The sequence below is a fragment of the Myotis davidii genome, unplaced genomic scaffold, assembly GCF_000327345.1.
Source record: "Myotis davidii unplaced genomic scaffold, ASM32734v1 scaffold93, whole genome shotgun sequence".
NCBI classification, from domain to species: Eukaryota; Metazoa; Chordata; class Mammalia; order Chiroptera; family Vespertilionidae; genus Myotis; species Myotis davidii.
This window is the reverse complement of record NW_006292095.1, coordinates 10,799,955-10,824,972: the sequence shown is the minus strand read 5'-3', so window position 1 is coordinate 10,824,972 and position 25,018 is coordinate 10,799,955. Positions and strand designations below refer to the sequence as shown.

At 37.8% G+C, this 25,018-nt stretch overlaps 1 protein-coding gene across 1 annotated transcript in view; it reads left to right on the top strand.

Moving 5' to 3' along the window:
* Positions 1 to 10,538: 10,538 nt before the first annotated feature.
* RBPMS (RNA binding protein with multiple splicing) overlaps positions 10,539 to 25,018 on the top strand; it is an 85,156-nt gene continuing 70,676 nt past the window's right edge. Inside the window, exons 1-5 of the mRNA XM_015565265.1 lie at positions 10,539 to 10,543; positions 18,408 to 18,485; positions 21,679 to 21,717; positions 22,861 to 22,923; positions 23,150 to 23,212. The gene's annotated coding sequence lies outside the window, so the exon portion shown is untranslated. The remainder of the gene's footprint in view (positions 10,544 to 18,407; positions 18,486 to 21,678; positions 21,718 to 22,860; positions 22,924 to 23,149; positions 23,213 to 25,018) is intronic.

The following is a 25,018-nucleotide window of genomic DNA, read 5'->3' as shown; positions in this document are numbered from 1 at the left end:
CTCCCCTCCAGGATGTTATGGTTCAATTTCTGCTCAGGGCACATGCCCGCCCGGGTTGTGAGCTCAATCCCCAGTGTGGGACATGCAAAAGGCAGCCAGTCAATGATTCTCTCTCATCATTTATGTTTCTATTTCTCTCTTCCTCTCCCTCTCTCTGAAATCAATAAAAAATATATTAAGCCCTAGCTTGTTTGGCTCAGTGTATAGAGCGTCAGCCTGTGGACTGAAGGGTCCTAGGTTCGATTCCGGTCAAGGGCATGTACCTTGGTTGCCGGCACATCCCTAGTGGGGAGTGTGCAGGAGGCAGCTGATCGATGTTTCTCCCTCATCGATGTTACGAACTCTCTATCCCTCTCCCTTCCTCTCTGTAAAAAATCAATAAAATATATTTTTAAAAAATTCAGTCTCCTAAGCCTTATCCCCAGATCAACAGAATTAGAATTTCTGGAGGAGAATCCCAGCAATCTGGTTTTTAACAGATACCCCCGACTTCCTTCAGGCATATTTGAGAAATCCTGAATTGTTTAAACTTCCCTTGAGCAGATTATTTTTTCCGATTATATTTTTTGGAACTCATAGAATCATCCTTTTGTTTTCTTAAACATATAGTGCCCCAAGCACAGTAGAGAGGCAGCTCAGGATTGCCAGTTTAGTATTGAAAATTGGAAATGTGGATAACAAAGCACTGCATAATATTGCTGGTCAGGGACTTGAAAATACTTGCTTAATAAGTTATTTCTTTTTTATATTTCTTTGAAAATGTCACAAAGGTGACAAGTGTGGAGGAAACAAGATCTAAGATGTAGAAATACTGATACATCAAGAAACACTTGAGGGTGTGTGCGAGCATGTGTGTGTGTATGCATGCATATGTATGTGGGGGTGGGGATAAGGGTTAAATATATGAACTCCTTTGTTCAAATTTAACTTATGTAATGTCCTCTTTCTAGCCTGCCACCACACTGTTGTCTGGGTTATACATACGTGCATTCAAGGGCTGTGGTTGTCTCCCCCGCCCCCCGCCCCCTTCCTTCTGAGAATGGACAGTCTGTTCCATGTTTCTATGTCTCTGGACCTATTTGATCACATTTAACTTTTGAATGTGCTTTACCCTTAGAGATAATCTTTTATTTTACTGTTGTTATTTAGAGAAATGAATTATGCTTCCTTTTCCTTGTAATTAAATAGTTCATGTGCCGTTCTTTTTAAACTTTGCAGAAGAAAGCTAGTTTGGGGAAAGAAACATTCTGTTGATCTCTGACTTATAATTAGTGTGATCCTTGCATCTTAAACATTTAGACAAAAAGAGACGTTATCAAATACTAAGGATACTGTCTTAGAAAGTCCTAAATTTATTATTTGTTTCTATAAATCTGTGGTTAAATGAGGGTAGTGTTACCTAATATGAGATTTCAAGTTCTTGCACTTTATACATGTTTTCATGGGTTAATTTCTTGGTTATTTTTGATGGGTAGGTAGAAAGGGAGCCTCTCCTCTTACCATTAAAACCTGACCATCTCTGTGAAATAACTTAAATACTATCCAGCCTTGGCTTTCTTCAAGCGAATGTGTCCTTCTCAAGTGTCAGATGCAGAAGGAAACTTAGATCCCTAATCTAAGGAACTTTAGATCTCTAATTCAAGAACATAGTGATAGGTGAATAAGATACGGTGCCTGCTCTCAAGGAATTTATAATTTAATTGGAAAGGACTTAACTAAAGCCTATGAAACAATTAGAGAACACAGTAAGTAAGATGTACGACTGTGGTACAAACAATGCAGTAGGAGTTTAGCAACGAAGGAAGGAAAGAAAGAATTAGAGCAGTCATGGGAAGCTGCTTTCTTGGAGGAGGAGACTTGGTTTGGACTTTTAAATCAAAAAGTGAGCCTTCCACGCAAAAAGAATAATCACAAAAGAAAAGGCTTTTAGCCAGGAATAAGCAAGCTATGGGGTTAAGACTGGCCCAGTAGAGCCTGGAGAAGAAAAGTTGCAGAAGAGGAGGGAAGCGTACTTACGGACATTTGAAGGCCATGGACTTAGGAATTTTGTTTTGATGTATTGGGAAAAAGTGATGGATGTGAGCAGTACTGATAATGAGTTAAGAACAGCAGTAATTTTGTTCGTGTTTTTCTGCATTTTCAAAGCAAGTGTTTGTATGTAGATATGTGTATGTGTATCTATTCTGTTTTTATTAACAACTTTGAGCCATAACATGACATTACAAATAAAATATTTAATTGTTGATGAATGTATACTCCAGTTTAGATTAAGGCACTTGGAGAGGAAAAAATGATGCTTGTGCTAGCTATAGAGGGTCATCTGAGGGTTATAAGCCAATTGTTCTAGCCCTGCTTACCCTTCAGTGGTGTTAAAGGGATGAGGTGCAAGGTTAAGGATCCATTTTCATCTTCCCTGGATTCATAGCACCTGTGACACAATTTTAGTTAGCAAAAATGTATATTGCTTGGGATATGTGCTGATAACCATACTAAAAGGATTTTGTTAAAGTCTTGGGTTTAGCATAAGTTCAATATATACATATACTCTTCTCTATTTCTGATGAGGTTTTATATTCTATTGTATTTAGAGCATTTGGAAATTCTTCCATTAGACTCCAGGTAAAATACACTTTAATAAATAGCTTAGATGTGGCTATTTGGAAGAGTGATTGAGAGGTTTTGGCACAGCCGAACAGCATATCTGGGATGTTGGCTGTATCTTTATTTGGTCATATTAGAACACAGACTCTGGCCCTGTGAGATTGTTTTTGGCTGTGCATGTCACAACCTGTGTTCTGGCCAGAGCTAGGCTGGTACACCAGGCTCAGGGAGACCACTGACAGGCCAAGTCATGTCCACTATGAAAGATCCCTCACATGCCCTCAGGTTCTGACAGTTTTGAGAATTCTTCCTCATCTGGAGAAGAACAGTTTTGGAAACTGCCTGCGCTGTTTGGAATTCACGAAATGGAAAACATTGAGCTGATTTCTTTAAATGTATTGTTTTGTTTGGGCTCTTTACAAATGTTATATTACTAATACGTGTTCTCATTTATATGTTAAACCTTGAAAAGCAATTCCAAATTCCTGAAAGAGAGCAGAGGTAGTGCGAATAATAGAGTTTCACTCTAGAAATTCAGCATTTATAATGAAATATTTGTCTTTAGTCTTTCTTTAGTCTTACTACCCAGTGGTGGGTGGTTTTTTCTTAGTAGCTAATTCTTTTTTTAAAAAAAATATATTTTATTGATTTTTTACAGAGAGGAAGGGAGAGAGATAGAAAGTTAGAAACATCGATGAGAGAGAGACATCGATCAGCTGCCTCCTGCACATCCCCTACTGGGGATGTGCCCGCAACCCAGGTACATGCCCTTCACCGGAATCGAACCTGGGACCTTTCAGTCCGCAGGCCGACGCTCTATCCACTGAGCCAAACCGGTTTCGGCCTTAGTAGCTAATTCTGAAACATTGCTTTATTATGGGTAACTTTTTAAAGTATCTTTAATTGGGTAAATGAAGTCCTAAGTTTTAAAATTTGAATAATAATTTCATTATTTAATGTTAATTCTGCCCCTGCCAGCAAAAAGTGTTATCAGATACAATTGAGGAGTTATATTTATTTAACTTATTTAACAAAAACTTACATAATGCTTGCTATGTGCCAGGCACTTTTCTAAATGCTTTACATATACTCACTTGTTTAATCCATTTAGCAACCCTAAGAGGTAGATTTTATATCTTTCATTTTGGGTAAGGAAGTACGGCTTTAATTAGTTTATAGGTTGTCCAAGGTCACTCAGCTAGTACGTGTTGGTGCTGGTTTTCAAATCCAGGCAGTCTGGTTTAGAGCCTGTGTGCTTAAGCACTATGCTCTATGCTTTTCTTTCTCACAAGGAAAAAAAACAAGCAAATGCCTGAATTATGAACATTAGGTCAGAGTGTCTGTGATGAACTGATTTCACATCGGTAACTGGAGCACATTTACCTTGTTTTGCACTGACAAGTTTGCTGAATTCTTCAAATTTGTGGCTAAAGACATAATCTTTCTTTTTTTTTCTTTTAATGGTTGTGTGTGCTATGGCAGCATGGCAAAGAATCTCTAGATAAGTATCAGTGCACATTTATTTTAGTCAATATCCTTATTCATTGGGAGCTCTAGTCCAGTGGAGCTCTTAAATCCCAAATCTTGTCTTACAGACAAGACACAGAACATGTTTTGAACTTCAAGATTGTGAGTTTCAAGTTTTTACTGAATAGCTTCACTTTTATCCTAAAAAATTATAGATTATAAGATGAGAATCAATCCATTATCTAAGTCAGTTTTCAGTGGGCCCTTGTATGTTAGCTGCAATGAAGTTTAACTGTATCAGGGTCCTGAGCAGGCTGTAAATGCTGCTCCCCAGCAATGTCCTTGCACTTGGTAAATTTAAACACAAGTGCTGTTAAAACAAGGAACTCTTTGAGGTCAAGAGGTTTCATGCTTATCAAGGATGTGGAGACCACAACTATAGTAATTTTGTAGAGAGCCTGGAAAATTTGGGGAGCCTAACCAAATAAAAATAGCAACACTCAGGTCCTGTGAACTTGTGTTTGTTGAAGTAATTTAAACCATCAGGCTCAATTTAGTGGTCTTTTCCTTCTATTATAGTAACTGAAAAGTTACAGTGCTATGGGAACCCATATTAAATATTGAACAAACTTCTAAAAAAATTTTATATCTAGCCCTGGCCAGTGTGGCTTAGTTGGTTGGGCATCGTCCTGTGCACCAGAATGTCACCAGTTCAATTCCCAGCCAGGGCACATGGCCTGGGGTTGCTGGCTCAATTCTTAGTGGGGGTTGTGCAGGAGGCAGTTGATCCATGTTTCTCTCTCACATCTATGTTTCTCTCTTTCCCCCTCTCCCTTCCTCTCTCTCTGAAATGTGTGTGTGTGTGTGTGTGTATACACACACATATATATTTAAACATTTTAGATCTATTTGCAAAGCATATTTTACTTTTGTTAATCTAGGTTATATCTCAATCTCAAACCTCACCATTTTTTTCTGCCATTTGTTATGTCTTTCATTGCTCTCAGCTGACACATACAGTCCTACGTGTAAGTCATGCCAAGTCTTTAGAGATCTGTATTTCTTTGCATAATTACACATACATATACATTTAAGTAATATGTGAACTTAATGTTGACTTGATTTATGACTGCATAAATGGTAAATAGGCATAATTACAGGTGGGAATAAAATCAAATATGGCTCAGAGGAAAGTTGATTCCTGTAGTAGGCTGGGGATTAATTGTTTTAGCCTAAATGTATTGGATGTATTCTGGAATTGGAAACTCATATGCCTGGAAAAGCTAAGGAGTGATCTAAAGTTAGAAATGGACATTTGCTTTTTTACTGGAATAATACATTATAAGCACTGGGCTTTGAAGTGTTTAAAATGAACTAGTTAGTTTATGAATTAAAAGGAAGTATCCAACCTAAAATAGGTTGTATTCCAAAAATTTGTATTTTAGTCATGTGGCATTTTAAGTGCAAACAAATACTGGAATTTTCATGTAGAAACAGGTTTAGAAAAGTAGATGGTTCTTAGTAGCTTCATATGTGTGTCTGTGCTCTGGACTTCCTGGGCTTGATGCTCCTAAGTCATTTCCTTGGTAGTAGATTAAATATCTTAAGTTCATATATTTGGGTGTTTTTGTTTGTTTTTATATCATGTGAGACATATCTGGAATGAAGTATGAATGTTAAAGTAGACCATACCTAGGGTACCACATATTATGTAGTGATTGAACAAATCAGGAGAGTTATAAATTGAGTAAAATATGCTTGTTTTAGAAAAGTCACATTTATTTCATTTTAATGAAATAATACATTTACAATACTGAATCTTGAACCAAATATTAAATTACTAGGAACAGACTAATCTTCTGGTAGGGCTTTAAAATAGAGACGTAGGTGAATTCATGGCTGTGCAGCTTCACTGTCCAGCTTTACCAACTGATAAAATTCTCTTGATTCATGTGTATGTAACTGTGTCAAACATTTTTCTAAATGTATTAACTAAACTTTTTTATTTTGAGGTAATTATAGATTCACATACCGTCCTAAGAAGTAATAGAGAGAAATCCTTTGTGTCCTTTGCCTTGATTTTTCTAAATCTTGTAAAATTATGGAACTGTCACAACTAAGAAGTTGATACTGATAGAATTCACTCATTTTATTTAGACTTCCCCGGTTTTACGTGTGTTTTGTTCTATGGATGCAGAACAGTCCCATCACCACAAGGATCCCTGCCAGTGCCTTTGTGTCACATGCACCCTCCTATCACCCCCACTCCTCCTTTGGCCCTGACTCTACACACTCCACATCTGCTTTCCATCTCTATAATTTCATTATTAATAAATGGAATCATGTGGTATGTGACCCTTAGGAATTCGGGTTTTTCACTCAGCAAAATTCCCTTGAGATTTATCCAAGTTGTTTGTAATCACAGGTTTGTTTTATTTGGTTTTTGCTGAGTGGTATTCCATGGTGTGGGTGTGCCACAGTTTAACCATTCACCCATTGAAGGACATCTGGCTTATTCCCAGTTCTTGAATATTATGAATAAAGCTTCTACAAACATTTGTGTACAGGCTTTCATATAGTAATTGCATTTTTTTGTTTGATAAGAAACTGCCGAACTGTTTTCTAAAGGGCTTGTACATTTTTACATTCTTACTAGCAATGTATATGAGAGATTTAGTTTTTCTGCATCTTTGCCAGCATTGGTATTGTCATTATTTTTGTTTCATATGAGATGACACAATCTGGTATGGATTTTAATCAAATGAATGCTTTAATTAGTTATGGGTATTAATGTATAATATAGTTTAAAAATACAATAAAGAAGTAGTGATGAAAATATATGGAATATTATAAGATTGCATAACATATACTTTTAATGTACCACGAATGCTAATAGTTAATCTGTAAGTTAATTCATACTTTTAATTTTCTCTTTAATGTAAGTAGGAAGAGGGCAGATGTTATTACTATGTCCAAGTTTAATTAAATGTTTTAGAGTGATTATTTGTCTGACACCACTTTAAAATTTATTGCTTTCTTTTTCTTTTCTTTATTCCCCCCCTTTTTTTTATAGGAATGCTCAAACCTATCAGCTTGATCAATTTATTTTAAATCTCAGAACTAGGATGAAAAGAGAAACAGATTTCCCCTATGTGACAAAAGTTGAAAAAGAGAGAAAGGAGTTAAGAATGCATGAAGGTGCAAGAGGATGGGGTGTTGGTCACAATGGGACTGGCTCATGGCCTTGTAAAGAGGTAGCAAGAGATGTTACTGAAGGGACTTTTAGTCACACTATTGGGTTCATAATATGGAAAATACTTGTAGTTTAACTTACTTATGTTAGCTCTTTTTACTATGCAAACTTATTTTTATTTCCTCTCTTGCCTACTTTAAGCCTGTAAACAACAGTTACATGAATATTACCAGTTGAAGTCTCTCTTGTTTCTGAGCTCTTATATGAACTAAGCACTGAACTCTAGGCACTTTATATCTGTTAACTCATTTAATCCTGTGACAACTCTTGTGTAAGAAATTACTCCCAAATTTAACAACTTAAACAACAAGCAGTTATTATTTCACAGTTTCTAATGGTCAAGAATTTAGGAGTTGGCTTAGCTCGGTGAATATAGCTCAGGGTCTCTCATGAAGATGGAGTCAGGACGTTTTGAGCTGGAGCTGTAGTCATCTTGCCTGGGACTGGAAGATCTGCCTCTAAAATGACTCACATGGCTTTTGGCCCCAGACTTCTCAGTCCCTTATCATGTGAGATAAATCAAAGAACTTATATACATATATGCATGGACATGTTTTGAAACTGCCAAAAGTGGGTACCATTATTGTCTCTATTTGCCAGGGGAGAACAGCCATTATTGTCTCTACTTTCCAGGAAGAACACTTGGAGAGGTTAAGTTACCTGTCCAAGGTGTATACCTAGTGAGTTGCAGAACCAGGATTTAAATCCCAGTAGCTTGACTCCACATGAATCTTCTAAAAATAAAAAATAAAAAAACCTATATATGCTTTACTGCATTGAGTACTTAACCTCTTAAATGCATATTAAAATGTTACAATGACTATTTCTTCTTCACACTTATCCATATCTAGATATTTATGTATCTTAGTAAAGGCCTGGTGCATGGAATTCATGCTGGGGGCTTGGGGGAGCCCTCTCAGGCCAGCCTGCATCCTTTCACAATGCAAGACCTGTAGGGGAATGTTGGGCCTAAACCGGCAGTTGGACATCCCTCTCGCAATCCAGGACACTGCATGCTCCAGTGACCATACTTTTCATAGATGTGAAAGCCATCTTGCTGTTGTATGGGCAGCTACATTTTCTTGCCCTAATTATAAAAAGTAGTACATAACACGATCTTTCTGAGGCAGAAGTACCATTTTCCCCATCTTATGGGTAGAAAAACTGAAGCAGAGAAAAGTTAAGTAATTGGCTTTGTCACACAGTTGTAAGTGTCAGAATCGGGGGGGGGGGGGTGGGGGGGGGGGCAGTGCATGTCATAGTGATCGCTGGTTCTGCCAGTCATTCGCTGGTCGGTTGATTTGCATATTAGGGTTTGATTACATAGGATGGCTCTTTTTTATGCCTTGTTCCTAGTACTGTGCCTTAATTTTTACATTCACCCATGTAGTTTATTCAACAGTTACTTAGTCACCATCTACTGCCAAGTACTGGGATGCTCATCACTGTCATATGGGGAAGAGCTTTCATTTTGAAGGTGAACTGACCTGGCACCAAAAATTTTAAGGTGTGTATTGGGTTGTTTCCCATGGCTAAATATCAGGGAGCAGACCTTTTCTCCACATCTTTCTAGTTTTGCAATTCTCAAACCTTCTCTAGTTGTTAGAACCTATGGTGCATCATGACTATGGTGCATTGTGATGGTTAAGAATGCACTGTAAATTGAAATTGAGAGTGGGATCAAGCTCCTCAGATGGAGATTGTCAACTGATACTATCAGAACCTTTCAATGCTTTAGATCAGCGATTTTCAACCTTTTTCATTTCATGGCACACATAAACTAATTACTGAAATTCTGTAGCACACCAAAAAATATATTTTTGCTGATCTGACAAAAAATAGATACAATTTTGATTGATTTACAAGAATAATATAATAATAACAACCTACCCTTGTTGCTCCAAAGTGACTTTTTAAAAAATCGGGTGCCTATACTTGTATATAAGGATTTCTGATACTAAGAATTAACCAAACAGAGTTATGCAGTGTGGCCAATAAGCTGCATCTCTATTATATGACCTACATATTTATGGTTCAAGACAGGGTGTTCACACCAGATAGCTCTTGTTGTGTTGGCTGTTGTCTTTTTATTTTTATTCATTGTAAGAGTCTAAATAGTCAGGTATTGCATGTTGAACAAAGCTGCTTTAGAGGCCTTGGGAGTGGTGGGTTCATTATCTGCCACTGTCTAATTTTTTTTCCAGGTACTTTGATTATAAAGAGCTCTGTGTGCTATCTGGTGTAGTTTTCTCTACATAGTTTGGAATGACATTTTTGTTTGAACAGATTTGCTTTGTTAACTAACAAACACTCAAACAATGCAGAAAGAAGGAAAGTGAGGTCTTGGAATTTTGATAGGATCTTTTTCATATATTCTGCTTATATTTAATTTTGTTAGGCCATGGTAAAGTCTATATTGTGGGTAGCCCAGGTGAGTTTTTTAGACATTCAACTTCAGCCTACTCTACAGGATTAAAATTCTAAGGGCAAGTGTACTTTAGGGCATTAGAATGCAAAATTCTGTTTATAATACACTGGATTAATGTATATCTTTAAATCTTAATGTTTTAGCAATGTAAGCAGTGCAATTGAATGAAGCGGAGGATTCCACGGCCTAACTAGGGAAATGGAGTAAGCCATCAGAAAGTTGACTAAAGGAACTAAGGGAAGCCAGGGTGGAGTAAGAATGGGGCCATGGTTAAGGGGTAAAGCTTCCTGTCTTTATAAGGAACTTCTTGTTGAACACTGAGAACCTGACAACAATATAGTGTCTTTGACAACACTAAGTGAATTCACTGATAACAAGGTTAAGTTCTCGCATGCACACACTAACATATCTAGTTTCTTATCTAGGCAAATTCTAAAATTCCTGCTTTGCCTCTGGTGACCACCTCCCTTTGTGTCTGACAACACTAAAGAAATTTCTTAATAATAACGTTAAGTGCCTACGTTACAGACACATCTCCTGGCAGTTTTCAAACTTTAGAAATTTTCTCTTTGTCTCTTTCTTTTTAGACTAATATATAACAGAGATAAGGGATGGCCCAGATTTGGCTTTAGTCTTAAGAAGTCCTATCAAAGTGAGAGATTGAGACCATCTGATTATAAATCGACACTGGGTTGGGCTGGGATCTGCTCCTCAAAGAATGGACCTAGTTCATTAGGCATGATATACCTAGAACTCACTTGCTATCTCAATTCTCTGGGATAGCAGAGAGCCCTGTGTATATGAGTTTATGATGCCACACTCCTCCTCCTTCCACATGTGCTCCCACGAGTCTTCTTCTTTTCCTGGTACTACTGGAAACTTTCTGATCACCTTGGCAAAGGGCCTGGTTTCCATGGGCCCTAAATCCAGGTATAAATTGGCTTATTCTAAGCATAGGGTCAACCAACTGAATAGAACCCAGGGCAAAAGCTAATGAGCACCCTAAAACTGGAGAGGTGTGCATTGCAGGTAATTATGTGGCTTTTTTCCTTTAGAAAGAAAAGAGCAATTATCACTTTAAAACTAAACCAAACCTGACAGACACCATCTAGTCAGTCCTTGGTGTCTATAGTAACCTGGACTCTTGAACCAAAACATACCTTCCTAGGGCTAGAAAAGGAGTGACTCTTCAAGTCCAGTAGGTGGCCATTGTCAGGAAGAAGAAACTTGACCACCTACTCCAACTTGAAGCCAGTGCCAACAAAAACTGGAGCTTGACCAAAGGCTGATCAGATTCTACTGAGTTGCAACCAGAATTAAATGCGTGACAGTCCATTTTAATGACTGGTAATCTGTTTCCATGGTGGCAAGACATGAATGGGACATCATAGGAGGGCAACAAAGCCACCTTCGGAAGCAAGATGACCTACAGACCTCAGTTTTGCAATAAGGTGTTTCAGCTGGTGCTTACAGATTAAGCAAAGAATTAAATCAATGTATACTTTATTTAAAAGAGTGAAGTAATTTAACCAGTGTGTAAAACTTACAAACATGGCTCTGAAACACCCTTTCCCTCCCCTTCCCGTCTTTTCGGTTAAAACACCCCAACCCTATGGGATTTATGCTGCACAGATATGTGAAGCTTTTTTTGAACATCTCTGTCCCTGAAACCAAGTTCATATTACCTGGTCTCTCAGAAAAGAGATGGCACTCCCTTAGGTGTTGGAGAGTGAGTGATCCCTCTGTTCTTGCCTTAGTGGAAAGTAGGATGGTCACAAAGCAGGAAATACCCTTTGACTGCGACTAGGACGATCCTGCTCCTATGGCCTTATCTTCGAGGCATTGGTGCTGCTTTTAGGTTAGATTTTGTTTTGGGATTAAGTATGAAGAAACCCAGATTTGTTGTCAGAATTAAAATGTGACTCAAGTACATGAATGTATATTTCTACTAGATCAAGCTTGTCCCTATGGACAAGGATAGGCAGGAAAATGAGAATTTCTGAGTACAAAAGTAGATAGGCAGGACCCAAGGTTTATATCTTCAAAGAAAGGAGATACATTTGGGCTTGGGCTTGTTCTCTCTTTTTAAAAAGTAAATAACTTATGCTTATAAATATTTAAATGCCAAAGTGTGTAAATATATAAAATGTGAATTCTATAAATCATATCTATCATCTATACTATAAACATATAGAACTCCCTCCCCGCTATTAACATATAAGGAATTAAGTATACATTCTTTCAGTACTTTTTTTTTTTACTTGAGCATGTATTAAGTTTTAAAGACACTGAAAAAATTAAACTGGGATTATGAACAATTTCTGGGGTTTGCACTTTACTGTGCATGCAAGTGAATTTGGGAATCCTTTTTAAAACTTTTTGTGAATTACATACATTCACATACATTTGTTGAAATTGGACTTATTTATACATAGGTATGTTTCAAACAGCAGTTGAAATGTGAGTGATTTTACTAGTAACAGGTATTGATCACCCTGTCCTTGTTAATAGGTGTAGTCCTGAATTTTTTTGTGATCTTTTATGGTTTCAGTCAATTTTTCTTTTTCATTTTTTTCCCTTGATTCTGGTTGTTTTTATCTCCTCAAATGTTCATTTATTATAATGTTAATCTCTTTTGCCTTTTTGTCATGTATGAGTGTTTATCATTTGATATTGTGCCAACTGCACTGATATAATTGTGATAGGAAATGTGATCACCCCATTTTGTTTGCCATGTAGTCTGTCACCAGAGGTGTCGAAAAGTAAGCACTGTGTCCCATGAATGCACAACATTGTTCTGTAGATTTCTAAATAAATGCAAGAGATATTTATACAGCATATACTCTGGGCCTGGGACTTTGCTACCCACTGCAAAAAAGCCTTCAAGTTCTAAAATGTGCTTTGAAAGTTCTTAATCTGTGAGTCCACTTGTGTGTTATAAAGAATGATTACTCCAAAAGAATGCTTTAAACACACAGCACATTTGAAAGCTTTTGGAGTCTGTAGTTATATGTTTAAAAAGGTGGGTAGATGAAAAGTTTGCAGAGGATAGAAGGTCATAGGAGCACAAACCCATGGATTTTACTCATTAGAATGTTTCAAATGAGTAGCTATACGCACTTATTCACAAGTCATTAGAAAAAAAAAATGAGAAATTGTCTTTCCTCATCCTGTGAATTTCAGAGGAACCTCAAGAGGTAAGTTCAGAGCAAATAGAGGATGATCCCTAAGACCTTTTTCTAAACAAGTAAAAAGATATGGCTGCTTACTGAAAAGTGCATGATTATTCTCTGCAATGTACTGAAATTAATAAGCATTGTCTGTTGGTTTTAACTTTAATGTTTAGATTACTTACGAGATCATGCCCGTTATTTATTAAAGGTAGGGCCTTTCCATTTGAAGGCCTGTTTTGGCCTTTCTATCCAGGAAAGCTTAAGACTGACACAATGACTTTACTTACTGAATTAGAGTTTATTAAATTAGAAGTCAGTCACTGAAATGTGGCTTGTCTTTCCCACTGGGAGCTGGCAGTGCCATTTAAGAACACAAAATGTAACTGTGGCCTCTGTAGGAATGATACATAGAGCTGAGCCAAGAAGGCTCTTGCTCTTACTGTTCCGCACAGGTCCACTTCTAGCATTTGTTCTTCAGTCCTGTTGGGATAAAAATGAAGTTGGAGGTACATCCACTGAATTCATTAGGTCCCTTTGGGATAGAGCTGTCAGCAGCTTCATGTCTTAAACTTCTCTGAGGCATGTTGTGTCCTTGACTAAGAAATGTGTTTCCCCATGTGTCTGATAAAGTAAACATCTGTGATGCTAAAGGCATAGTGCCAGGCACATCTACGTCCTTAAACACTGCTGGTAAATTAAAGGCTGCCCTGGAGAATGATTGACCTGCCACAAAGTTCACTTGGCATCTTTCATTTGCTATTTTGGGGAGAGGGGATTTTTTTCTGAGTATTTAATCATGGATCTTAAGTTTTTACCTCACTGTTTGGGTTCTAATGGGTTACTTTGTGAATGAGTTAAGCCTTCTGTTATTACGGAGGCCATTTGCATGTTCTGCTTCCTCCCCTGACTGTAAGCTCCCTGCAGTCAGGAACCATGTCTTACTTTTATGATCCCATAGACAGCACAGACAAAACCCCGAGTATCTTATTATTCAATGGCTCAGATAAAAAGTGTGGTGGTGAAAAGAAAAGGAAACTGAAATGTTTCAAATATATCCAGGATTCTAGGTCCCAATTATCTCCATAGTATAGAAAAGCATGAATTACATGCTCAAGAAGAGTTATTTTCCAATTCATTATGCATGACTTTCTCTAAAAAACTTGCTTAATGAACTTTACAAATCTAAAGAAGTCCAGAAAGGATTCCAAGCATTTGGATTTAAGTGACCGTTACTTGTACTCATATCTCATAATGTAAATGTTTAAAAATTATTTCTCCTAGTCAGTATATCTGTTCTATCAAAGGAGAGACTATCCCTTCAGTGAGAAGTGACATACGCTGGCAGGTTCCTGAGAAAATCTTGGACTTCACTAGATTCTAAGAAATTTAAGTTGTTTCCATGTGTAAATAAAGTGTCAGACATCTTAGTTGCCTCTAATTTGATGAACAAAACAGAGTTGCTTTGAGCCTCTTGTCATCTATAAGTGGCAAACATCGCCCTAACAGTCCCCCCACCCCGCCCCTGCATAACAGTTTCCTGTTGAGACACTAAAATAAGAATCTCTTCTATTTCTGAAAGATTTACATCAGAAAAGTTTTTTCCATAACCTGACAACTTTTATTATAAATGTTGGCATCATTTCTAGTTTCCTCAAGAAAGCAAAGTATTTATTAAAATTAGACAATTCTTGCCCAGGCTGCTTTGGCTCAGAAGATAGAGTGTTGGCCCACAGGCTGAAGGGTCCCAGGTTCAATTCTGGTCAAGGACATGTACCTCTGTTGCAGGCTTGATTCCCCAGCCCCAGTTGGGGCATGTGCGGGAGGCAACCAATCAATGTGTCTCTCTCACATCTATGTTTCTCCCTGTCCCTTGCACTCTAAAAAAATAAATGGGAAAATATCCTTGGGTGAATGTTAACAACAACAACAAAAAGTATCTAATATAATCTTACTATAGAAAGATAGAAAAAAACAATAATAATAAAAACCATTAAAATCACTTTATCAATGCTAAACCATATATCTGTAAATATAAACATGTTGGTGTATATATATCCTAAAAGGCATTTTCCCCCTCTCCAGATACATGTGTTGGCTGTTTATTTACAGAATAAAAACAATGTTTGCATATTACATTTTATGGATATAGATGAACCTTAATGTACCCCTCCCTCTTCCCCCTCTCCCACCCTCTTTCTAAAAATACATAAATAATTATTACAAAAAAAATGTGCCTTGGAAATCACTGGCCAATTTGGGGGAGAAGAGGGGAAGCAAAAGATATTTTGAACAACAAACTTGACCTAATTGGCATTTATAAAACACTCATCTAATAGCAACAGAAAACACATTTGTTTGAGGTACCAGAACATTTATCATGTTCTGAGCAAGGAACTGAAAGCGATTTTCTAAGAAGTTAAGCATACATCTACCACATCACCCAGTTATTCCACTCCCAGGTATTTTACCCAAGAAAAAAGAAAAATATGAGATTTGTACAGATTGATGTGTGAATGTTCATAGCATTTTTAAAATATGTTTGTTTTTATTGATTTCAGAGAGGAAGAGAGATATAGAAACATGAATGATGAGAGAGAATCATCAAATCAGCTGCCTCCTGCACATTCCCTACCAAGTATCAAGCCTGCAACGTGGGCATGTGCTCTGATTGGGAATGGAACCATGCCTTCCTGGTTCATGACACTCATACACTGAGCCACACCGGCCGAGCTGAATGTTCATAGCATTTTATTTGTGAAAGCCCCAAACCAGTGTCTCATCTACAAGTGAATGGGTAAACGAACTGTAACATACCCACACAACAGAATACTACTCAGGAATAAAAAGACGTAAAATACTGATACTGATGTAATAATGTAAATGAATCTCAAAGTAATTATGCTACAGGGAAAGAAGTCAGACAAAAAGTATACATACTTTATGCCTCAATTTGTGTAAAACTTGAGAACCTACATACTGTTGTGAAGGCAGATGGTAAGACAGATGGAAGGAAGATTAAAGGGCATGAGGAAACTTGGAGGTGATATGTTCATTTTCTTAGTCTGATGGTTTTATAGGTTAAACATATGTCAAATTTTATAAAATTATAAACAAGATGTACAGTTTATTATGTATCAATTGAACCTCAAAGCTGTCTAAAATATGAATGAATAAGGAAATCCTGTATAATAAAAAGCTAATGTGCAAATTGTCCCCTAGACCGTGAGTTTGACCAGCTGCCTGTGGCCCCTCCCCCTGGCCAGCCCACCTGATCGGCCCTATCGGGACAGGCTGGCCGGACCCCACCCATGCACAAGTTTGTGCACTGGGCCACTAGTAGTAAAGTAAGGGATTCATGATAGTGGAGCTGTATATATCACCACAGTGGTTCTTAAACCCTTACATGCAAGCAGCATAATATATTTTTTTAAATCCTTTATTGTTGAAAGTATTTTACATATGTCTCCTTTTTTTCCCCCATTGACCTCTCCCCACTGCTCCTGTCCCTCAGCACAGGCCCTCACCCCCTAATGTCTTTGTCCATTGGTATGCTTATATGCATACATACAAGTCCTTTGGTTGATCTCTAATTCCCCTTCCCACTCTCCCCTGCCTTCCCCCTGAGGTTTGATGGTCTGTTCAATGCTTCTATGTCTCTGGAGCACTTGAGCTGTTTCAAGCTCTTTTGTAAATTGTGTTGCTATGAACATAGGGGTGTATATATTCTTTCTGATTGGTGTTTCTGATTTCTTGGGATATATTCGTAGAAGTGGGATTACTGGGTCAAAAGGCATTTTTAGTTTTTTGAGGAAACTCCATATTGTTTTCCACAGTGGCAGCACCAGTCTGCATTCCCACCAGCAGTGTATGAGGAGGGGTGGCATGCCATTTTGCCATGTACTATGCTGGATCAGTGAGACGATCTTGCTTGCTGATTTGCACTTTACAACCAGAGCTAATGGAGAGTGTTAGGATTCTAGAAAATATTCTCCCTATTTCTCAGGGCAGGGGGAGGGGGTTGGGGGTGGGGAAGAGGAGAGTGACTCTTTCACATTTATACATGTTAACAATTGAGCATTGAATTTTTAAGTAGCAATATGATTTCTAATGAGGACCTCAATCATATTGTATCAGCCTGAGTAGAGAAGACGAATAGAAAATATGGGGTGAAGCCAAACCCATAGAAACAGAAAGTAGAATGGTGGTTATCAGGGGCTGGGGAGGGGGTAATGAGGGAAATGGAGAGATAGATGTTCAGCAAAGGGCACAAACTTTCAGTTAGAAGTTGAATAAGTTTTGGGAATCTAATGCATAGCATTGTGATTATAATTAACAATGCTGTATTATATACTTGAACGTTGCTGAGAGTAAGATATTAAATGTTTTCGCCACAAAAAAAGAAATAGTAATTATATGATGTGAACGGAGGCTTTAGCTAATGCTGTGATAATCATTTTGCAGTATATAAGTGTAGCAAATTAACATGTACATCTTAAGCTTATGCAATACTATATATCAGTTACCTTTTAGTAGAGCTGGGATAGAGGGACTAAAGGCATACAAAATCCACTAAAGTAAATGAGTAGAAACAAAATGTAGTGGTGGTGATAATTCAGTGGTTACTCCTTGCCAACTGATCGAAGACCAAATTTCTGAGCCAGTGACTTTTAATGTCCCCTGGGGTTTGATCCTACCTGTTCAATTTTCCCACCTATCTTCCAGAATGCACTGTGCTATCTCCTCTTTATTGCCTTGGTTAGTGCTTTCCTCTGCACCATTCCATCTCACCTTTTATATCTGTGTGGAAAAATCCTACCTGTCCTCCAAGTTCCCACTCAGATGTGAACGTGTTTTCTCCGATCCTCCCAGCTGGGAGTGTGTCATCTGTGAGCTGTATTTTAGCTGACATTAAGCACGGAGTTTGTACCCTAGGCCTTATAGGTGTAGATCAGTGAGGTCTGTCCTTCTGTCTTGGAACTGGGAAGATGCAAAGTTAAGCATTCTGGCTACTGTTTAGATGTGTTTGAATTGTTAGATAAGCTTTCCCATTTATTAAAATGACTGTAATTATCAGTGCAGATGAGGGAAGCAAAAGTTGTGTTGATTTTATTTTTGAACCACATTCAATGTTCCTTTGATTAGAGCAGAGGAATGGTAGATTTTCTGTCTTCATGACATTTTTTAAAGCTAACACTTTAATTATATGGACCCTCTTTTCCCCTCACATTTTTAGGACCAGGCAATTGCTAGTTGGGAAGGAAGTCAATTTATGAATTTAAATCAGCTATAAGTGGTTCACTTTGAATAATCAACATAGAAGAGTTGACTTAATGGCATCTTAACATTAGAGTACTCTTATGTCATTGAAAGAACACGAATTAGGTAGGATTCACGGAATATTTGAAAAAATGTGTTTTTGAAGTTTCAAGTGAGAGCTATTATCTGGATTCCGCTCGGTTGATCACTTCTCATATTTCTTTTCCAGGTCCGGACCCTATTTGTCAGTGGTCTTCCCCTGGACATCAAACCTCGGGAGCTCTATCTGCTTTTCAGACCATTTAAGGTACCTTTTCTATCTTTCAGAAATTGTAAAAGGAAACAGAAAGCTTCATGGTGTCTTTTGGAGGAAGAAGTGAAATGCTTGAGAAAGTACCCTATAAAGTGATATTTTTAAAAGGTTAATAAGCAATGGGAATTTAACAACTCAACCCAACCTTACAGTGTTACTTACAAAAGATGGAAATGGCCTTTTGTCCTTCTAATAGCTAATCGAGACAAGTATCTTCTATTAACTGATGTGGACTTGTATCTGTCTCTTCCACGTATAACAGCCTTAGTGTCCTCCAGCAATTGGGGATGTTTTTCTAGGTACAGATCACCAAAAATATTACCAATTGCTCATTATGTATTTATATTTCAAATGCAATAATATAAATCATGCCCTATCCCTAGGAGATTATTAGTTGAAATAGTTCTATTTGTAATAGTCTTTGGAGGCAGAACTAGGCTTTTATGAATTAGACTAGGAACCTAATACCATATTCATTTCATGAGAAAAATATCCTAAGTTTCAAATAAAGTAAAAACAATATTGTAAAGTGGTGTTTGGCATAAGGGGAAGCTTTCCTGGTGCTTCATGAAATATTTAATGCAGTGTGGCTATTGAGATATTACTACTTTGGAGATACTGGATGAATCTGGAATTGAAAACTTAACAGGAAGTCAGACTAAAGCTGAAATAACCATGTTGCCTAGGCAAAACCTTGAAGGTTAGCCTGTGGAGGATTGGAGAAGGCTGGACTGGGGCAAATTGTGGGCTGGAGGCCTTGGCCCTCAAGGAGTGAATCTGGAAGTCATGAGAAACTCAGGGCTTGTGTCTGAGCTGGTTGTTGCTGACATGTCAGCCAGTGATGCCAGCTGGGGCCATACTTATGATTAGGCAATGGACCATCTTGATTTTTGGTTAAAGATCCATCCCACTTGAAGCAGGAGTCCAGCCAAGGCAGGTTGAGAAAAAGTATCTAGTTTTTTTAGGCAGAGGGAACAGGATGTAACAGCTGAAAACAGCTGTGTAGGAAAGGAAGAGAGAGGATCGAGAGGACAGCCAGTTAAAACCAACAAAGATAAAATAGAGTCTAGCTTATATGCCAAGAAGGCATCATACAATGACATAATTCCATTCTGACAGATATCCCTTAATGCAGCAATTTTCCGCCTTTTTCATCTCATGGCACACGTAAACTAATTACTAAAATTCTGCGGCACACCAAAAAATATATTTTTTGCCGATCTGACAAAAAAAAAAATAGGTATAATTTTTATTTACTAACACCAGGAAGCTATTGTTTTGGCTGTTGTCTTTTTTTTTTTTTTTACAATTTAAGGGAAAAGAAGTTAGTGCTTCTGATTAAATAGTCAGGTATTACATGTTTTAAAAATTCTTACAACACCGGTTAAAAATCACTGTCTTAATGCAGTAATAAATGTTGACAGGTCAGAAGAAATAGAAAGCTTAGATGTGAGGTTAACTGCGAGGAAGTGGGAAAGAAAGAGATGTTGTAGGAAGAGAGTGCCAACTTGATAGAATTTCCTGACTTTCTTCTGCAGCGTTGCAATTTTTACTATCCCTTTTGTAGGATGAGAACATTTTAAGCTAATTGGTCTTCTTAATGGACAAAATACTATTGTGTTCATATATGTGGAGAGAGATATTCATCTAGCAAACCCCTTATATGAATTATCTCATTTAATTCTCATCATAATCCTTTACAGTGGGTTGGCCTCATTTATTCAAATGAAGAAAATGAAACTTTGACCAGTTGAATAAATTTTGCTCACAAGGCCAGGATTCCAACCCAAGCAATCTGACTGCCGTCCTTGCTCTCAACTGCTGTGTGGTAGTAGTTTCTTCTTGTGACTTGAGAGCACAGTTTAGTCCTGCCAGTGGTTTGTACTTGAGTGAAATATTCATTCGTCCTTTGCCGCTGAGGCCTTCAGGGTGTTTAAACCTCTGGGTTTTTCAGAGAAAGCACCTTGAAAAGGGAAGAGGCAGGGCTGTGAATCATGACCTCTTTATCCAGAAGAGCTCAAGGCCTTTGAGGTAAAATGTTTACAGTAGCTAATTGGTCACATAGTTCTATGCTGGGAAGATATGAGGATGAATCAATCCCAACATTCTACCCAGAAATGCTTCCCTAAAGTCAGGACCCTGCTACATTCCTAACAACCCTCTTTTAATTAAAGTCCCTGAAGGTTGACACTGGTCTACAAATCTGTCTCTACACTGACATGTGCGGTGGTCAATCATGTCAAGTGGTGTTTTTCCCTCTCTGTGTCATCCATCAGTGCCAGCCACCCGCTATTGATTATTTTCAGAAATAAACACACTTTGTTGTCCTTACCCTGAGAAGCCAGGGAGGGGTGAAAGGAGGTTTTGAAAGGGAGTGTTTCTATCTTCTTTGAAGATGAGCTCAAGTAAAAACTCAGTAGGGCATTTTTGTATGTCCCTATCAGAATACCAACATGAAAATTGGCTGATTCAATAAATAAGCAAAAGAACTGAAAAATAAATTTAAAAAACCTCTACAAAATTTAGCATCACTACCTGCTTCACCTTTCCTGGCAGTTTTGAAATTTTGACGAATAGGTCTACCCAGTGCATTCTTTTTTTTTTTTAAATAATTTTTTATTTTTCAGTTAGAGTTGATATACAATATTATATTAGTTTCAGGTGTATAGCCATGTTGATTAGATATTTATATAACTTACAAAGTGATCACCAAAATATAGTACATTCTTAATGTTTCATTATTGTTATTTTATAGCAAATGACCAAGTTATCACATACTCTTACCGTCCTATCTTATTAAATTTACCTCCTTCAATCTCCTAGTTCTATAAAACAAAGAGATCTGCTGTACGCAGACACCAATTCTCCTGCCATTGCATAATTTCATGAAAAAAAGGGAAAGAAACATAAAAATGCTTGAATTTCAGGGTTTGGTTTCTTTTAGGCCCCAAGTCTGCAAACAGACATTTGTACACATGGGTGTGTGCATGTGTGCCTGTGTACAATTTGCTCTCCTGGTTAATTTAAAAGGCATTTGTGAACGATGTAGTAGTCAATAGTCATAAAGGATAAAGAACTTATTTTTACTTGAGAAGATGCTATTATAACCCCCCCCCCTTTTTTCTTTGTTTCTTTCTTTCTTTCTTTTTTTTTTTTTTGTCTAAATGTGGTTCTTTTTTATTTTCAGGGCTATGAGGGTTCTCTTATAAAGCTCACATCTAAGCAGGTAAGCATTTTAAACTTGCATATTAATGATCACTTCTACAATAAGTTTGAATTGACTTTTTTCAGGAATGTTGCTAGGGCTCAACATACTTTATTCCCATTAGGATTTTCTTTTGTTGTAGCTTTAAAAGATAGGGTGAGATTGGTTAGGAATTAGCACCGGAAAATGGCTTGTAATTCCATAGTCTCCAGCTAGGATGTCTAGGACTAACCCCAAGGAAGACAAATGTAACGCATCCAGCATAGGTATATTGGGGTTTATTTGTATATTCAAAAGTAATTATTATCCAAATTCACTTTTATTCCCAATTCTTTCCTGTTTGTGTGTGTGTTTTTTTAATAAGGTTAAACAGGCAGCCTTTCACAATCGATATGAGTATCTGGTGATGAAGAATCATGTTCTCTCTCAAACCCCGAATGGAGGTGGTAATCAGTAACCCTGGTAGTTCCTGCAAACTTCTTAAATTATTCAGCTGTATGCTTTTTCCCCCTCTAATGCTGAACACTCAGCATGCTCACCTCCCAATCACTTTTTGACACTCAGTGGGGTTTTCTCTGGTTCATCAGGAATAAGCTATGTTGCAAGCATCCTTCTGGACTAAAAGATACTGAGTCCAAAGGGATTATGACCCCTTTCTCTTTAGTTGGATCATTAAGGGATTTGCGATGAAAATGTTCATCTGTAATTTTGATCATGCAGTGAGAGTACGGGCTTTTATCATTGTGTCATTGTAGTCCTTGCACTGATTGTGTACCAGAAGGTGATTCGGTTCTCTTTCTACTTAAAAAGATGAAGAAACTGAGGGACATTGAATTAATTTAGAAAAGTAGAGTCTCTTGACCCAAGTTTTCCTCTATTCCCTTGTTCACTGCTGCTCACCTTCCAAACCCTTCTAGATTATTTTATGATTCTCTAACACCCCAGCTATATGCCCTTGAAGAACCACACTCACAATCCCTTTGATTCATCTTAGAAATTTAGCTAAACCACTGAGTCATGATTCTTCTGGACTGGCTTTCTTATTTCTACACAAATGCCTGTGGTCATTTCTTTATCTTAGCTCTTCACTTTGACATCACTTCTGACCCAGAAAAATAGATATCCCCTGATTTTTCCCCCTCATATTTCTTTTTCTTTCCTCAGCCCGTAGGTTTTGTGAGTTTTGACAGTCGCTCAGAAGCAGAAGCTGCGAAGAATGCTTTGAATGTGAGTACTTGTGTAATCATTCCTTATGAGGTGGTGGGAAATAGCAGAACCTCAGATGGAAGGAATATGACTTCATAATCCAACAGGAAAGGATTCCTCAATTTGATGAGCCCTCTAAAGATATTTTTTTCCTAGAATTGTGGTCAGATGTGCAAACTATTCAGTAATTTGCTCTTCTCTAGCTTTTGCTATAAGGCTCAAAATACCTGATAATGTGTTATTTTAGTTCAGCCCAGTCATACCCCATGGTGGTGTACAGCTTAGTTTGGCCATCACTGTGCTCGCAAAGGTAAGCCTAAGCCAAGAAAACATAAGAAAAACTTGGCTTTTCTTATTTCATGAGGTTTTATTTTAGGTATGTGGCTTTTTGTTTTTAAACAGGTCATTGTCATTATCCTGACTGATTAAAAACTTGCATATATGGCTTTCCTGAAAGACATGCTGCATTGGGATATAAGTGAGAATAAACTGTGATTGAATAGACATAGCTGTATTTGGTTTGTTAGGTATCTTGTCTGCCATTTGTTATGAAGTGTTTACCAGTTTTACCTTGGTAAATACTTTCCCTGTTTGGTATGTTGAAAAAAACAAAACAACTTAAGGGAACCAAGCTGAGAGAACGTGGAAAGAAGCCAATTTAATTTAGTCCAGATGCTGAGAGCAGACCCTCAGGTGAGGAGTCTCAGTGAAAAGCTTGGCTCCATCCTGCTCTAGGCACTTAGCCTAAGCAGCTGTGGATGAGGGTTGATTAATGTGGCCAAAAGTATCTAGGGTGCTTCTTGAAAGGAAAGTAGTAACTTAACTAGTTGTGCTCTGGGTGTCATGGTGAAAGCTTCTGTGAGCTTATCACTGGCCTTTGTGTTGCTTTAGACTAGACCCGTGGTTGGCAGACTGTGGCTCGCGAGCCACATGCAGCTCTTAGTGTGGCTCTTTCTAAGCCTTAGGAGTACCCTAATTAAGCTAATAACAATGTACTTACCTATATAGTTTAAGTTTAAAAAATTTGGCTCTCAAAAGAAATTTCAGTTGTTGTACTGTTGATATTTGGCTCTGTTGACTAATGAGTTTGCCGACGACTAGACTAGACCAATACCCCTGCCAGTTGCTCTTCTGAGCTCCTTGATGCTAAGACAAACCATGCTGAGGAGGGGCTGTAGAAAAGACCCGATGTCCCATTGATTTGCTGACCCAAGAGAAAGGGGTCAACATAATGGTGTCATTGTGACAAAATCTTCAGAGGTCTTGTGCTTTGGGAAAAAATTAATACATTCCCAGAAGAAATAATTTGCTTGTTATTGTTGGATTTTCATGAAAACATACAGGAATGTCTTCAGAATCCAAGAGTTCCAAAGAGCTTAGAATTTTTCTGGATTTGTATAAATGACCTTCTGGTTAAAACAACTGCTCACTTACCCTGTCCTCTCCTGCAGAACAAAATGTAAACCAATTATTTATTGATTACCAGTGGTACACACAAAGCAAAGTGTATAGCTGAATATTTTTACTTAAAAATTATTTCATGATTTTTGTATTACATAGATGCAACCAGAATTTTCTCATAAAAAGAAATTTAAAACTCAAAAATTAAACCACAGTTTCTATTTAAGCAGTGTTTGCTTTGATTCTAACCAGGTGACATCTTTCTAAATTCAGAAATATTTTAGGTCCTTCAAAGTTATGTTAGATGACATTTTTACCAGGTTCTTTTCATTGTTCTTATCCTATCTAATAAAAGAGAAACATGGTAATTGGCGTACGACTGCTACCCTTCCCATTGGCTAATCAGCAAGATATGCAAATTAACTGCCAGCCAAGATGGCGGCCGGCAGCCAGGCAGCTTGAAACTAACACGAGGCTCGCTTGCTTCAGTGACGGAGGACTCCAACGTTACCCGCCTGCCGCTGCAGGCCTCTGAGCCTGCAGTTTAAGAAACTATGTAACAGCCGAAACCGGTTTGGCTCAGTGGATAGAGCGTCGGCCTGCGGACTGAAGGGTTCCAGGTTCAATTCCAGTCAAGGGCATGTATCTGGGTTGCAGGCACATCCCCAGTAGGAGGTGTGCAGGAGGCAGCTGGTCGATGTTTCTCTCTCATCGA